This window comes from Thalassophryne amazonica, chromosome 14 (genome assembly GCF_902500255.1).
Source record: "Thalassophryne amazonica chromosome 14, fThaAma1.1, whole genome shotgun sequence".
Classification (NCBI taxonomy): Eukaryota; Metazoa; Chordata; class Actinopteri; order Batrachoidiformes; family Batrachoididae; genus Thalassophryne; species Thalassophryne amazonica.
Window position 1 is genome coordinate 47024280 of NC_047116.1, and position 17013 is coordinate 47041292.

At 46.0% G+C, this 17013-nt stretch overlaps 1 long non-coding RNA gene across 1 annotated transcript; it reads right to left on the minus strand.

Annotated features, from left to right (window-relative positions):
- Positions 1–312: 312 nt before the first annotated feature.
- LOC117524930 lies at positions 313–12688 on the minus strand. The gene is made up of 3 exons (XR_004564909.1): positions 12575–12688; positions 4401–4403; positions 313–322 (listed from the first exon to the last, which is right to left on the minus strand). It is a non-coding gene; the product is annotated as an uncharacterized LOC117524930 (long non-coding RNA).
- Between the last annotated feature and the right edge of the window lie 4325 nt (positions 12689–17013).

Sequence of the window (17013 nt, forward strand, 5' to 3'; positions counted from 1 at the left end):
CAATGTGTTCAAATCCTCTGCCAATCTACTGTCAAATTACAGTGAAGGACTTTTTAAAAAAACTGACTGAGAATTAATGCCATTGGGAACAATAGCTCTGTTGCAGGTCAACAGCTGCCTTGTGTGTTTGTTGGCCTAATATCAGAACAGCACTATCATAAAATTTGGAATCATTTTGGTTTTGGAGAGGGTAACATTTCTGTTGACATGTACACAGCTGTATAGCTGTGCTCAAATGTTTACATGCCCTGGCAGAATTTTAGATTTTTTGGCCATTTTTCAGAGAATATGAATGATAACACACAAAAAAACTTTTCTCTCTCTCTTGCTCTCTCTCTCTCTCTCATGGTTATGGTTGTGTGAAGCCATTTATTGTCAAACAATTGTGTTTACTCTTTTTCAATCATAATGATAACAGAAACTATCAAAATGATCCTGATCAAAACTTTACATGCCCTGGTAATGTTGGCCTGATAACATGCACACAGGTTGACGCAAAGGTTTGACTGGCTACAAAAGGTAACCATCCTCACCTGTGATCTGCTTGCTTGTAAACAGTGTGTTTATAAAACTGAGTTTCTGGGCTCCCGACAGACCCTTGCACATTTCATCCAATGATCAGTGATGTTTGTGGTTTCTGTGTCATAGGGAAACCAAAAGAATGATCAAAGAAAAAGTAATTGAACTGTATAAAACAGGAAAGTGACATGAAACGATATGGAGTGAGAATGCCAACAAAAATGTCAGCAACAACTGCCAGGAAAATTATTTAGGATGCAAAGAAAAACCCACAAATAACTTCAGCTGAAATACAAGACTGAAAAAAGTGGTGTGGCTGTTTAAAGATGCACAATAAGGAGGCGCTTGAAGAAAAATGAGCTGAGCCATTACTACACAAGTGCCACAAAGTATCCTGCTTACAATGCCCCAAGCAGGACAGCGAACAAAGTCATTTTGAGTGATGAAATCAAAATTTAACTGTTTGGTCACAACCATAAATGTTACATTTGGAGAGGAGTCAATGAGACCTATGATGAAAGGTACACCATTTCTACTGTGAAGCACAAAGGTGGATCACTGTTGTTTTGGGGATGTGTGAGCTATAAAGGCGCAGGAAACTTGGTCAAAATTGATGGCAGGGTGAAAGCTGCATGTTATCAGAAAATACTGGAGGCAAATTTGCACTCATTAGCCCAGAAGCTATGTGTGGGATGTACTTGGACATTCCAACATGACAGGGATTCAATGCATAAGGCCAACTTTACCTGTCATTGGCTAAAGCAGAATAAAGTTAAGGTTCTGGAGTGGCCATCTCAGTCTCCTGACCTCAATATCATTGAGCCACTCTGGGGCAGTGTTGCCACAGTTACTTTGAAAAGTTACTTTATTAGTTACTTTATACAGTTACTTCGTTAGCAGTTTTTTTTACAGTTACCTTATTAGCAGCTGTCAACAACTTGTAACTCATAAGTAATGTAACTAGTAAGGTAATTAGTAATCTAACTTGGATATTCGTGAGCTTGAGTAATCATCAAAGCAACTAATCAACAAAGTAACTAATAGTTAGAGTGCTCAATCTTAAAAATAACCAAGTTAGGTTACTACTTACTTTATTAGTTACATTCAGCAGATGCTGACAAGTTGTCTGCCTCTCAAACATGCAGTTCATGCAAGACAGCCCAGGAATTTACAGGAACTAGATGCTTTTTGACAAGAGGAATGGGCAGCTTTACCATCAGAGAACATAAAGAGCCTCAGCCACAACTACCACAAAAGACTCCATGGTGTCACTGATGTTAAAGGGGGCAATACACGGTATTAAGAACTGGGGTATGTAAACTTTTGATCAGGGTAATTTGGGTAGTTTCTGTTGTCATTATGATTTAAAAAGAATAATCACAGTTGTTTGACAATGAATGGCTTCACCCAGCCACTACGTAACTATGAGTCAAAACAAAGTTTTTATGTTATTCATATTCTCTGAAAAATGGCCAAATAAATAAATAAATAAATAAATAAATAAATAAATAAATAAATAAATAAATAAATAATAATAATAATAATAATAAATTCTGCCAGGATATGTAAACATTTGATCACAACTGTGTGTATTGCCACTCAGTTGAGATAAAGGAATTATAAAATGTGTCCAACACAACATAAATAAAGTTGAGTCTTCAACTGTGCCTCTTCTGTTTTAAGGAGTTGAAGAGTGCTTCTCTCCTCTTTAGTTTCAAAGTTCAGCTTGTACTGAAATCTGTTTCACTGAATTTTGGAGCTAAGCTTTTTTTTTTTTTTTTTTTTAATTAACAACATACAATATGAATCTTGTCATTTTCACCACACAGCTGATGTCAGGGCGCCATTAGGCAACAAATTCAGTTTAGTCTGTCAGGCTACATGCTGGGAAGGTGTCGTAGCACGGACCCACAACAGGGGGCGCTAAAGAACGGACAATGAATAAGCCAAAAAGTAACAACACACAACTAAACACACAAAAATTGTAAAGTCAATTAACACCAGGTGACGTGTGGGCAGGCTCGAAGATAGAAGACCCCCGACGAGAGAGAAGCCGCGTCCCACACGGCTTCCACCACCAACGGTCTGAAGAACACCGGAGCCGCCAAGTCCCGAGTCCCCAGGTGGCCTCTGTCTTCGGCTGTCGACCCTGGTACTGCTGGCAGAAAGCAAAGACAAGATGAGTGAGTGTGAGTCCGCACACTCAGTAATCCACAGTCTGCACACAGTTAGGAGGGAGCACCTCCACCTCCAATCACACACTCGTGCAGCTCCTGTTTAATCCACTTATCTGGTTTGGGGTGTGAGGCGAAGCCGTCGCTGTCACACCAAATGCCAATCCCACAGATAAGGAAAGCACCAGGAAAACGGCTGCAACAGAAGTTCAGATTATTACTCAACGTATGAGTCAGCAGAGAAAATTACCTCTTGGTAGTCGATTTCTCGGCGGGGAGGTGGAGTTGCAGTCCGGCTTAAGTAGTGGTGTAGATAAGTGACAGCTGGTGCGATGAGTGACAGCTGTCACTTCTTCTGGGTCTGGCGCCCTCTCGTGCTTGGAGCCCGCACTCCAAGCAGGGCGCCCTCTGGTGGTGGTGGGCCAGCAGTACCTCCTCTTCAGCGGCCCACATAACAGGACCCCCCCCCTCAACGAGCGCCTCCTGGCGCCCGACCTGGCTTGTCCGGGTGTCTTTTGTAGAAATCGGCCAGGAGGGCCGGGTCCAGGATGAAGCTCCTCTTCACCCAGGAGCATTCTTCAGGTCCATACCCCTCCCAGTCCACCAGATATTGGAACCCCCGGCCCTTACGATGGACGTCCAGGAGCCTGCGGACTGTCCAAGCAGGCTCCCCGTCGATGAGCCGGGCAGGAGGCGGCGTAGGTCCAGGTGCACAGAGGGGCGAGGTGTGGTGTGGCTTGATACGGGACACGTGGAATACAGGGTGGATCCGCAGTGAAGCTGGGAGTTGGAGCTTCACTGCGGCCGGGTTGATGATTTTGAGGATTTTAAATGGTCCAATGTATCTGTCTTTCAACTTAGGGGAGTCCACACAGAGAGGGGTGTCCTTTGTTGAAAGCCACACCTCCTGCCCGGGCTGGTATGTGGGGGCCGGGGAACGCCGGCGGTCCGCATGGGTCTTGGCCCTCGCCCGGGCCTTCAACAGGGCAGAGCGGGCGGTCCACCACACACGGCGGCACCTCCTGAGGTGGGCCTGGACCGAGGGCACACCGACCTCTCCCTCCACCAGCGGGAACAATGGGGGCTGGTACCCGAAACATGCCTCAAAAGGGGAGAGGCCGGTAGCAGATGAGACTTGGCTGTTATGGGCATACTCGATCCAGGCCAGATGGTGACTCCAGTCCGCCGGGCGCGCGGAGGTGATGCAGCGAAGGGCCTGCTCCAACTCCTGGTTAGCCCGCTCTGCCTGGCTATTTGTCTGGGGGTGGTACCCGGACGAGAGGCTCACGGTGGCCCCCAGCTCCTTACAGAAGCTCCTCCAAACTTGCGAAGAGAACTGGGGACCACGATCTGATACGATGTCCGATGGTATCCCATGCAGCCGCATGACGTGGTGGACCAGGAGGTCTGCCGTCTCCTGGGCCGTCGGGAGCTTCGGGAGGGCCACGAAGTGGGCCGCCTTGGAGAACCGGTCCACTATCGTGAGAATGATGGTGTTGCCCTGGGACGGCGGGAGGCCCGTGATGAAGTCCAGGCTGATGTGAGACCAGGGGCGGTGAGGCACCGGCAGGGGTTGGAGGAGTCCCGAGGTCCTCCGATGGTCTGCCTTGCCCCTGGCGCAGATGGTACAGGCCTGGACGTAGTCCCGAACGTCGGTTTCCAGGGACGTCCACCAGAAGCGCTGCTGGACCACTGCCATGGTCCTACGCACTCCCGGATGACAGGAGAGCTTGGATCCGTGACAGAAGTCCAATACGGCAGCTCTGGCCTCTGGTGGGATGTACAGTCTGTTCTTGGGGCCGGTCCCCAGGTCCGGGCTCCTTGCCAGGGCCTCCCGGACGGTCTTCTCCATGTCCCAGGTAAGGGAGGCCACAACAGTGGACTCGGGGATGATGGTCTCGGTGGGGTTCGACAGCCCCGCCTTGGCTTCCTCTTCGTGCACCCGGGACAACGCATCCGATTTTTGGTTCTTGGTCCCAGGGCGGTACGTGATCCGGAAGTCAAAGCGCCCGAAGAACAGAGACCAGCGGGCTTGCCTGGGGTTCAGCCGCTTGGCGGTCCGGATGTACTCCAGGTTCCGATGGTCTGTGAAAACCGTGAAAGGCAACGACGCCCCCTCCAGCAGGTGTCTCCACTCTTCAAGAGCCTCCTTCACCGCGAGGAGCTCCCGATTCCCGACGTCATAGTTCCGTTCAGCTGGGGTCAACCTGCGGGAAAAATAGGCACAAGGATGGAGAACCTTATCAGCCTCCACGCTCTGGGACAGCACGGCTCCTATCCCTGAGTCAGAGGCGTCCACTTCCACTATGTACTGGCGATCAGGATCAGGCTGCACCAGAACTGGTGCAGTCGAGAACCAGCGTTTCAACTCCTTGAACGCGGCTTTGCACCGATCCAACCAGGTGAAGGGGACCTTGGTGGAGGTCAGGGCAGTCAGGGGGCTAACTACCTGACTGTAGCCTTTAATGAACCTCCTGTAGAAATTTGCAAAGCCAAGGAACTGCTGTAGTTTCCTGCGGCTTGTTGGTTGGGGCCAATCTCTCACCGCCGCAACCTTGGCCGGATCAGGGGTGACGGAGTTGGAGGAGATGATGAACCCCAAGAAGGACAAAGAAGTGCGGTGGAACTCGCACTTCTCGCCCTTCACAAAAAGCCGGTTCTCCAACAACCGCTGTAGGACCTGACGTACATGCTGGACATGGGTCTCAGGGTCCGGGGAAAAGATGAGTATATCGTCCAGATATATGAAGACGAACCGATGCAGGAAGTCCCGCAAGACGTCATTTACCAAAGCTTGGAACATCGCGGGGGCGTTAGTGAGGCCGAACGGCATGACCAGGTACTCAAAGTGACCTAACGGGGTGTTAAATGCCATCTTCCATTCGTCTCCCTTCCGGATCCGAACCAGGTGGTACACGTTTCTAAGATCTAATTTAGTGAAAATTTGGGCTCCATGCAGGGGCGTGAACACTGAATCCAACAGAGGTAACGGGTATCGGTTGCGAACCGTGATCTCGTTCAGCCCTCTGTAATCAATACATAGATGGAGTCCGCCGTCCTTTTTGCCCACAAAAAAGAAACCAGCACCCATCGGGGAGGTGGAGTTCTGGATCAGCCCGGCAGCTAAAGAGTCCCGGATGTAGGTCTCCATTGATTCGCGTTCCGGACGTGAGAGGTTGTACAACCTACTGGACGGGTACTCAGCGCCCGGGACCAAATCGATGGCACAATCATACGGTCGGTGCGGGGGAAGAGTGAGCGCCAGATCTTTGCTGAAAATGTCAGCAAGATCGTGGTACTCCTTTGGCACCGCCGATAGATTGGGGGGGACTTTAACCTCCTCATTAGCCGTCGTGCCAGGAGGAACCGAGGATCCTAAACACTCCCGGTGGCAGGTTTTGCTCCACTGCGTCACAACCCCGGACAGCCAATCTATCCGGGGATTGTGCTTCACCATCCATGGAAATCCCAAAATCACTCGGGAGGTAGAAGGTGTTACATGGAACACGATCTCCTCCCTGTGATTTCCAGACACAACCAAGGTCACTGGCTGTGTCTGATGTGTGATTAATGGAAGCAGGGTGCCATCTAGTGCTCGCACCTGCAATGGTGCCGGCAGAGCCACCAGGGGGAGCCCTACTTCCTTTGCCCATCTGCTATCCAGCAGATTCCCTTCCGACCCCGTGTCTACCAGTGCTGGGGCGTGAAGGGTTAAATCCCCACAAAGGATCGTTACTGGGATTCGTGCAGATTTGCGGGGTTTCCCCGCGTGCGTGTTATGGCCCACCCTTAGCCCAGTTTCTAAGGACGGGCGTTGTAGTTTGACCGTTTTGGGGCAGTCCTTCTGCATATGCTCACAAGAGCCGCAGACAAAACACTCCCCGCGGGCCAGCCTCCTTTGTCTGACGTTTGTTTTTACTTTGGCCCTGCTCATGTCCATAGCCTCCTCAGCAGGGGGAGCTGTAGCCACACGGAGCTCTCTGGCAGTGAAGCGTGGAGACGACGTCACCCTTTCGGAACCGGAAGGGGGAGGGACAGCTCGTGCCCGGTCACGCCCCCTGGCCTGCTCCCGATGATGCTCATTCAAACGGTTGTCTAAGCGTATAACCAAATCGACAAGCCCGTCAAAATCCCGCGGTTCCTCCTTAGCCAGCAGGTGCTCCTTCAGGACCGGAGACAGTCCATTTACGAAGGCGGCGCGGAGCGCAACGTTATTCCAGCCGGACCTCGCTGCCGCGATGCGGAAGTCGACTGCATACTCGGCTGTGCTGCGACGCCCCTGTCTCATTGACAGCAGCACGCTCGAAGCGGTCTCGCCTCTGTTTGGATGGTCAAAAACTTGTTTGAACTCCCGTATAAACTCAGCATAAGACGTTAGGAGCCGTGAATTCTGCTCCCAAAGCGCCGTAGCCCAGGCACGTGCCTCTCCTCGAAGCAGACTAATAACATAAGCCACCCGGCTGGCGTCTGACTCGTACATGACAGGACACTGTGAAAAGACGAGCGAACACTGCATGAGGAAGTCTGCGCACGTCTCAACACAGCCTCCATACGGTTCCGGAGGGCTTATGTATGCTTCAGGGGACGGTGGGGGGGGTCGTTGAACGACCAGTGGAATGTCTGTTACAGGCCCAGGACCAGCAAGAGGAGTGGCTGCAGCAGCGCCCTGATCGCGCGCTTCCACCCTGGCGGTGAGAGCCTCCACCCTCCGGTTAAGGAGAACATTCTGCTTGGCCACTAAATCCAGCCGAGCCGTGAAGGCGGTTAAGATTTGCTGCAGCTCACTCAACACGCCTCCCGCTGACGCCTGCGCTCCTGGCTCTTCCATTGGCCGTTCAAGCTCGGGTTGACGCCCCTCAGAATCCATGACGATTGGCCGAGAAATCCTGCTGGGAAGGTGTCGTAGCACGGACCCACAACAGGGGGCGCTAAAGAACGGACAATGAATAAGCCAAAGAGTAACAATTTAATGTTGTGACAACACACAACTAAACACACAAAAATTGTAAAGTCAATTAACACCAGGTGACGTGTGGGCAGGCTCGAAGATAGAAGACCCCCGACGAGAGAGAAGCCGCGTCCCACACGGCTTCCACCACCAACGGTCTGAAGAACACCGGAGCTGCCAAGTCCCGAGTCCCCAGGTGGCCTCTGTCTTCGGCTGTCGACCCTGGTACTGCTGGCAGAAAGCAAAGACAAGATGAGTGAGTGTGAGTCCGCACACTCAGTAATCCACAGTCTGCACACAGTTAGGAGGGAGCACCTCCACCTCCAATCACACACTCGTGCAGCTCCTGTTTAATCCACTTATCTGGTTTGGGGTGTGAGGCGAAGCCGTCGCTGTCACACCAAACGCCAATCCCACAGATAAGGAAAGCACCAGGAAAACGGCTGCAACAGAAGTTCAGATTATTACTCAACGTATGAGTCAGCAGAGAAAATTACCTCTTGGTAGTCGATTTCTCGGCGGGGAGGTGGAGTTGCAGTCCGGCTTAAGTAGTGGTGTAGATGAGTGACAGCTGGTGCGATGAGTGACAGCTGTCACTTCTTCTGGGTCTGGCGCCCTCTCGTGCTTGGAGCCCGCACTCCAAGCAGGGCGCCCTCTGGTGGTGGTGGGCCAGCAGTACCTCCTCTTCAGCGGCCCACATAACACTACAGACACTTCTATGTATCTGTCTGCTATCAAACTCTGACAAACAGACTGCGCCATCTGTTTTAGTGTATGCAGTCCTGCGAGTTCCATCATTTTACAATCTGCAGGTAATTAAAAACATCTTGATTTAGATAAAGAAGTCCAATGTAGGGCAAAGTTGGCAGATGTAGCTGTACAGAAACGACAGTCAGACAATGAATATTTCAGATTACTTCAATTTAAGAACCAAAATAAATCCCAACAGTATGAAAGATGCATATATCAATTGCAATTTCAATTTCAATTTTATTAATTTATATTTCACTATCTCACGACAGAGTCGCCTCAAGGTGCTTCACACAACACACAATTCATAGCAGCACAAAGTGAATAAAAATTGAAAAGGGCACAGTAAAAAGGTAAAAATATAGTAGAATAAAAAGAAATGACAAAGCAAACATAAAAAACAAATAAATTAATAATAAGATAGTCTAAAAAAGTGGGTCTTCAATCTTGATTTAAAAGTCTCCACCATGTCGGACTGCCTTGTAGATGTGGGTAGAGCATTCCAGAGAGCAGGGCAATGGTAAGGGAAAGCTCTATACCCCACAGACTTTTGATTCACCCTTGGAACACACAGAAGTCCTGCACCTTGCGAACGCAAGGGCCACGCTGATACGTAGGGCTTGACCAAGTCCACCAGGTAGGAAGGAGCCAGTCCATGAAAAATTTTATAGACCAGCAACAGGACTTTAAAATCTGATCTGGCAGAAACCAGAAACCAATGAAGGGATACCAGAATGGGTGTAATGTGATCAAACTTTCTACTTTGTGTCAAAAGTCTGGCAGCTGCACTCTGCACAAATTGAAGACCCCTAATGCTGGACTGCGGCAGACCAGAAAATAAAGCATTGCAATAATCCAATCTAGAAGAGATAAATGCATGTATCAGAGTCTCAGCATCAGCCGTAGACAGGATGGAATTAATCTTCGCTATGTTTCGCAGATGGAAGAAGGCAGTCCTCGTAATATCTCTAATGTCGAGGTCAAAGGACAACGTAGGATCAAAAATTACCCCAAGATTCCTCACTTTGTCCGCATGATGTATAACACACGAACCCAAACTAAGCACCATCTGGTCAAATTGATGCTGACGTCTGCCTGGACCAAGAACCTACAGAAGAATACACAGAAATGTTTGTGAATCTTGAGGAATAACAGGGTTGTTTCTTTTTTTTTTTTTTTGGCAAGCTTTCTGAAGTCCTGTCAACATGAAAATAACAAAAAAAAAGGACTGAGTAAAGAACTGGTAAATCAACAAGAGCTCTTACTGACTCAGGATTGTGGCCTATTGGTGTACTGAGTCATCGATACCATGCCGTGCCATCATTAAATATTTTAAGCAATACACAAAACCCAGAAAATGACAATGAACAAAACCAAGCCTTCACATGCTGTGAGGGGATAAACTATGTTAATAAAGTAAGACACAGTGTTACATAACAACCCCAAAAGACTTCTTGAATTTTTTTTTTTTTTTAGCTAACAGTTCAACAGAAACCACTTTACTAATAACTCCCAATATTGTTTTGTTGACAGCAAAGTGTCCTGAGAGAAGAAAACTATTTTAAGTGTTTTGGCATGCGGTTGCGAGGCCAATTGGCCTGCATGTTTCATATGCTGAAATCAAGCAGCTGCAAAATTACAGTCGTGTGCACTCGCCGCAACCGAGCAAAGCTGTGCAATTAATTAGAGGTTAACCCCACAATCCCACAAAATTTGTGCCTAATCTCTAATTTACATAGCATCTTTCTTTATGAGCACATACGCATACATACACAGCAGACTGAGATGCTGACGTCTCGGACACATTCGACACACATTAAGGAGACTTTCCAAAAAGAATGTAAGGGTAATCATCATCGGTAAATAGATGCCAGTGTGGTAACATGATTTCATAGTTCAGGCATCTAATAAATGTTTTATCTATTGGAAAGAAATTACATTTGGGCTTTAGAAGGTAAACAGAGAATTGTTTTGACATTTACAATGAATATTTTCATCTTTCCAGTAGGTTTGCTCATCAGATTGACATGCATCCCATTTCTAAATTGTACTGTGGTGGAAAACCATTTTTTATCAAACTTGCTTTCCTTTTTTCTCTAGTTTTCTCACTTCTCTGTGAATAGAATGCATAAATTGTTGGAGAGTTTCCCATTGAGTGAAAAATATTAAAATCTGCAATGAATGTGACACGTCTGTGTTATGACGAGGAAGTCGAGCAATGGCAATGTGTTCCTGTTTGGGTCAGGCTCAAATACTATACAAGCTGTTAATGAGGTGAAACTTTAACGATATACACTGGGGAACAATACCTGAACAGTTTCAAGGAGAAATTGAACATTTAACATTGAAATACCTATCTGTCCATGTTCTACTTGCAAAGATAAAGCTGATGATTGCTCCTTCTGTGTATGTAAATCTATCAGTGCATTTCCAATGTGTGTAACCATCCATACATCCTTCATTTTGACAGAGACGTCCTGTGCACCCTTTATAGATGCAGAACCTAACACTGTATCTTAACAAAACGTTACAAGAATACAAAGTTTAAAGAATAGAAAGCAAAGTGAATGCACCAAAAAAATTAAGATGAATTGAAAGCAGAGAATAGCAACCTTAGGTTATCGAAACTGATAACTTAACTGAAATGCTATCTCAGTTTAAAGCTTTTAAAACTGAAAAAAATCCAACTAAGCACAGAAAATGTCAAAATGCATCACATGTAATCTCACATTATTCAGGAAACCTCAACTTTCTAAACATGGATTTGGCTATTTGGTCTCACATCATGGGTAGTGGAGGGGGCCCAACAGTGTCCTGGCCAACAGCTTTTTGTTCCATCTGTTCCTATTAACAGGTGATTCAACAGAGGATATCTTCTGGAAGTGATAATCAGTTAAGCCGTTTGGTTGCGATGAAACACGTCATTGTTGGCCTGTTTCAGCATGTGGTGATGGCAACGGAGGCCCTATAAGAGGTCAGCTGGACATCAACCTTACAGGTGGAGGACTGTGGGTGTGAAACTGGGAACCAGCATAACCCTTTCAGAAAGTATGGTTTAAATGCTGAAAGTTAAGCTATAGCTGCTAAAAACTGTTTTACCAGAAGAATCACCAAGTTAAAGAAAAATCATTTGATTTATATGTGAGTACAGAGTTATAAATTTGTTTTGGCCTCAGTCCCTGTTGCGGTGGTGGGATGAACCAAGATGATATTGAATCCTGCTGATGGAGAAAGCAGGGAGCGGAGCCCATTCCCCGTGGCAGACAGTGACCAACTGCTGGCGGTGGGGCAGTGGAAGGAGCGTCCAATGGTGAACTGAAACATGGCAAGAAAAACAGCTCTTTCATCTTGGCCGTGGTGGACAGGTTGGAGTGTGATTGATTGAGTGTGGACAGGTGTCTTTTATACAGGTAACGAGTTCAAACAGGTGCAATTAATACAGGTACAGAGTGCAGAATAGGAGGGCTTCTTAAAGAGATACTAACAGGTCTGTGATAGCCAGAATTCTTGATGGTTGGTAGGTGATCAAATACTTATTTCATGCAATAAAATGCAAATGAATTATTTACAAAATCATACAATGCGATTTTTGATTTTTTTTTTTTTTTTTTTTTTTACATTCTGTCTCTCACATTTGAAGTGTACCTATGATAAAAATTACAGACCTCTCTATTCATTGTAGGTGAGAAAACTTGCAAAATTGACAGCGTAGCATATACTTATATGCCTCACTGTATGAGCTCATGCATGAGCTGCGGAGCCATCAGATGATTTTAACTCACGCATGCACAGTGGGGCAATCACATGATATGAGCTCATGCACGAGCTGCAGAGCCATCAGATGATATGAGCTCACACACATGGCTTTCCCTTCTCCAGAATATTAGGTCCAAGAGATGACCACACTGTGTTTCATGCGTGTTCATGACGTACTGTCTGAACTTTATGATTGTGTGTGATGTCCCCTGATGCGCAGTGGGGCATCCCACTGTCTGGCTGGGTGGCACACATTGTGCCGCTGGATGGTACACCATATGGGATATATATTTTGTGGTGGACGAGGCATGTGCCGTTGGCACTTGGCTGATGTAACCATCTCATGGCACTCCCAGGATAACAGGGATTTTATTACAGGCTGCAGCGTTGCAGTTGTTCATCCTGTGCTGTGTGATGCATTTGGAACCATTCCAAAGGTTTATTTATATTATAATGGCTTGGCAATACAGTTGGAACATCATTCTTCCTAAAGAGTTCAATGGTGTACATGTCATAATATGTGTATTACAGCTGTGACACGTCATTCAACTGCACTCTGCTACACTAAGCCTCTGAAATGCATTGAGTCAGCATGGGGCAGCAGCGCAGCACATCTGCTCGTGGTGTTACAACTATGATAATCATAATATTTCACACACATTCTCTAACCCATGAGAGGGAATGACAAAGTTTTTGTATTATAAGGTTTATTATGGATATGACACCTCATTCAGATGTCCGTGCTGCCCCGCGGCTCTGAGACCCATTGACTTGCAGTGATACACAGTACTTTCAGTTTGACGGTGTGATGTTCACATCTAATTCACAAGATGAATGCATGCCACAGACACTGCAGATAACAATATTTACTTTGCGCACCCCAAACGGGATCCAGTAGAGGTGCATGTATGACTCAATGCTGGCAGGATTTTATGTGGCTGACCATGGTGAATGTCTCTTGAGCTCGATCAGACTGTTCTGAATGGTGTTTTGACACAGTGAGAATATTTAGAATGCAATCAGACTGCACTTTGTCCACAGTTCAAGCTTTTTCCACCTCGGATATTGAATATTTTGAACATGTATTAAAAGCCAGCAACAGGAATTTGCCCGACTCTTTGGAGTGAATGCTGAATGCTGTCAGGAGGTTTTTGACTGACCTCAGGTTTGCCCGAATGGAGGCCGGTTTTTCATTGGGATGGCATTCACACTCATTTGGCCTCTAGTGTGATGGGGTATTACTTAAAATACAGCTGTATTTTGGGGTAGCTGGGATCTGTAGCTGCAACTACTGCAAATGCAAGGGAGGTGATTGCTCCGAAAACCCTAACACTGAATCAGCATATTCTTCATATTTGGATTTTGTTGTGTTTATGTGTTTGAAAAAAAAATCCAGTAATGTGGTGTTAATATTTGTATTATTGGAAAATAAATTTCATTAATTTGGCAAATGTTTGTTTTCTTTCAATGTACAGTAATAAGTTGACCCTCTTATTTTAGACATTTTCTCTTAAAATATCAAAATAGAAATTTTACACTTTTCTATGGCCTTCCCAATCACATATTGGACATTCTGAACATTTTGAATACCTTGGAATATCTATAGCTGCAGCACTTTAGAAAATACTGCTGTATTTGAGGCAGCACTCGAGTCAATAAAAGGATGTGGTCATTTTTGGGCTGTTCATCCTGGATAGAGATTTTGGCACATATCCTAAATTGTTCATTGGGGTCATATTCGTCTAGAATAGTGTTTGTCAACCTTTTTTGAGCCACGGCACATTTTTTACATTGAAAAAAAATCCAATGGCACACCTCCAACCAAAAATATTATAAAATGACCTGTTTTAGCCTAATGATGACAATATGGTCCCTTAATTTATTTATACTCAGTGTGAAACCTGGGCATGTTTAGATGAACACAAAGCTGATATCCTGGGAGGAATTGAAGACAGACACACACAAAGCTCTTCATCAACAGCTCTCAGTCTCTCTCTGTTTTTAGTTTTGATAGCAGACAGGGTTGAAAAGCTCAGCTCACACAGATATGTCGTGGAAAATGGGAGTAATGTTGAAATAGCCTTATTTGATAGACTGGGGAACTCCTTTGCAGCAGTCAGCCAAAAACTGTCCAAATGTAGGTCAGCAAAGCTTAGCTTTAAAACATGATCTTGTCTTAGTTCAGTTAGTTTCTCTTGCTCCTGTAAAGTCATGTCCTTCTCAGCAACTGATGGTGAGCTATATGGGTCCCTAACCCAGCCAAGGGATTCAGTGAAGACTGAAGAAAAATAAAATGAAAGCTTCTCCTCAAGAGTTTTCAAATGTTCACCCACTATCTCATATAGAGCAGCAGTGTTGACGTCTTGCCATGTCTTGGCAAGACTGGTACGTTCCACATGCTGTTGCCAGAGCTTTCCCTTTGAAAAGAATCCCATTATTTCATCTGTGCTTGTAAGCAGGTTTTCATTTCAGCCTTGCATTCATGTGTTCAAATCATTCAGATGATGAAATATATTTGCCAGGTATGCCAGCTTCACACACCACTCATCACTTGCAAGCAGCTTTGCGTAATCAGTCCTCTCATTTGTTAGAAACACTTTAAGTTCCTCCCACAGCTCATACACACGGGTCAGCACCTTGCCAAGTAGCAACCACCAGACCTTTGTATGGAGCAATAAGGTTGTATGATCCGCTCCGATTTTCCTCACCCAGTGATGTAAATATGTGACTTTTCACATGCCATGTCTTTACAAAGTTTACCATGTGCACCACATCATCCAACACAGTAACAAGGTCTGCTGGTAAAGTCTTGAAAACGAGAGCCTCACGGTGCAAAAAACAGTGTGTAACAACACCATCTGGGTTCCATTCCTTCACCCTACTAACAAAGCCTTTGGTGCGCCCGACCATGGCTGCGGCTCCATCAGTGCAAACACTTATGCAGTTGTCCCATGTAAGTCCTCCTTGGTAAAGATATTCTGATGTGACCCGAAAAATTTCCTCTCCAGTTGCTTTTTGTGACAGTGCCTTGCAAAATAGGAAGTTTTCTCTAATGGCATCTCCATCCACAAAATGCACATTGGCCAAGAGTTGAGCGTGTCCACTAATATCTGTGGACTCATCAAGTTGCATAGTAAATTTCCTACTCATGCATATCTTTTCCAAAACAGCATTTTCAATGTCTGCAGACATGTCATCAATTCATCTGGCAATTGTTTTATCTGAGAGGGACTTTGGTGATTTCTTTTACAGCATCAGAGCCAAGCATCTCCTTAACAATGGCTTTGCAAGCAGGTAATATTAATGACTCTGCCACAGAGTGTGCATTTTTTGATTTAGCAACAAGTTCAGCAATTTGATAGCTAGCTTTGAGGACTGGCTCATTCACCTTTGCAGTTTTTGGCATGAAGGTTGCCTGCTTCTCCGTGTTTTCACGCAGGTGAACAAAATAGTCCATGTGCTTGTTTTGAAGCATCAGGTGTTTCGTCTGGAGATGGCGTTTAAGCATACTTGGAAAAATGGCACTGTTCGCTAACTTTTCACCACACACCAGGCACAACGGAGTCGGTGTTGTTGCATCCCCGGTGAAAGTAAATCAGAATGACAGGTAGGTTTCGCAATCGTAGCCTTCATCAGGGTCTGAATTTTGTCCCGGACCCGGTTCAGAATTTGAATTAATCCTCTTCAGAAACTTCTCCATGTCCACTTGTCTCACGCATCACTACAGCTAAGTGAAAGCTAAGGAAATTAGCTATCTGATGCCACCTACTGACATGGAAGAAACATTACTTTTAAATCACAGTCACTTGACAATGTGCCGCTTCTATACCAAGTAATAACCAATTAAGGAAATTGGATAATTTTCCATGGCACACCTTATATTATGTAACGGCACACCGGTGTGCTGCGGCACAGTGGTTGAAAAATGCTGGTCTATAATACTTGAGTTATCCTCTCCTAAATGACGTGCATACATGTCTCAGCTAGGTCCTCTGCTGTTGGGAGCCAGCCAGGGGGTAGTTTGATTTTGGCAAGGTCCAGGTGGGTGACAGTGGAGCTGCAGTGGCGATGCAGAATCAGGAGACAGGGTAAAAGTAGTTTATCAACAGAAACACAGTTCAGAAGGTGCAAAATACTGGGCTCATGTTAGCAGCAATGCAACTTAAAGAGACTGATTTCTCTGGTGAGGATGGGTTGAAAGACCAATACTTATATAATGTCAGGATCATTGATTGCAGGTGTTGAGCCACAACAGGTGTTCCCCATTACAGCTCCACTAATGATATCAGGAGAGAGACAGAGAGAGTGTAAAATAGCAGGTAAGCACGGCAAAGACAGTGACAGGCTGCTCCCAGGTTGAAATGGACCATCAGATCAGAACACACAGCAGGCAATCTCACTGTCACATCACTCACGTGACCCGGTGTCAGTCCTGCAGCGCGGCGTCCACAAGACGTGTGTCGGGCAAAACATGCGCGCGACCGGTTGTGCGCACCGGACCAGTAGATGTGGACACGAGAAGAGCGAACTGCTTCATCACTCATGTCATTTCATGACTGTATGTCTGTGACCATGGGTCATCTACAGAGGAACAGATCATATTTGTATTGCCCGATTGATAAGAGGGATTCAATAAAATGCAGTGATTTTATATGGTATCTGTTTTTTTTTTTAAATATGTCCATGTCCTTCCTGATATGAGGCAGTTTCCCATCACTATCACAGGATAGCAATCATAGCTCAGTGGTTAAGTGTCTGACTGCCAATCAGAGCTTTTGGCGCGGGTTCGATTCCCGTGGGCAGCATGTATTTTTTTTTATTTTCACAGCAGAACTTCCAAATAGTTACAAAACCCACCAATTCACT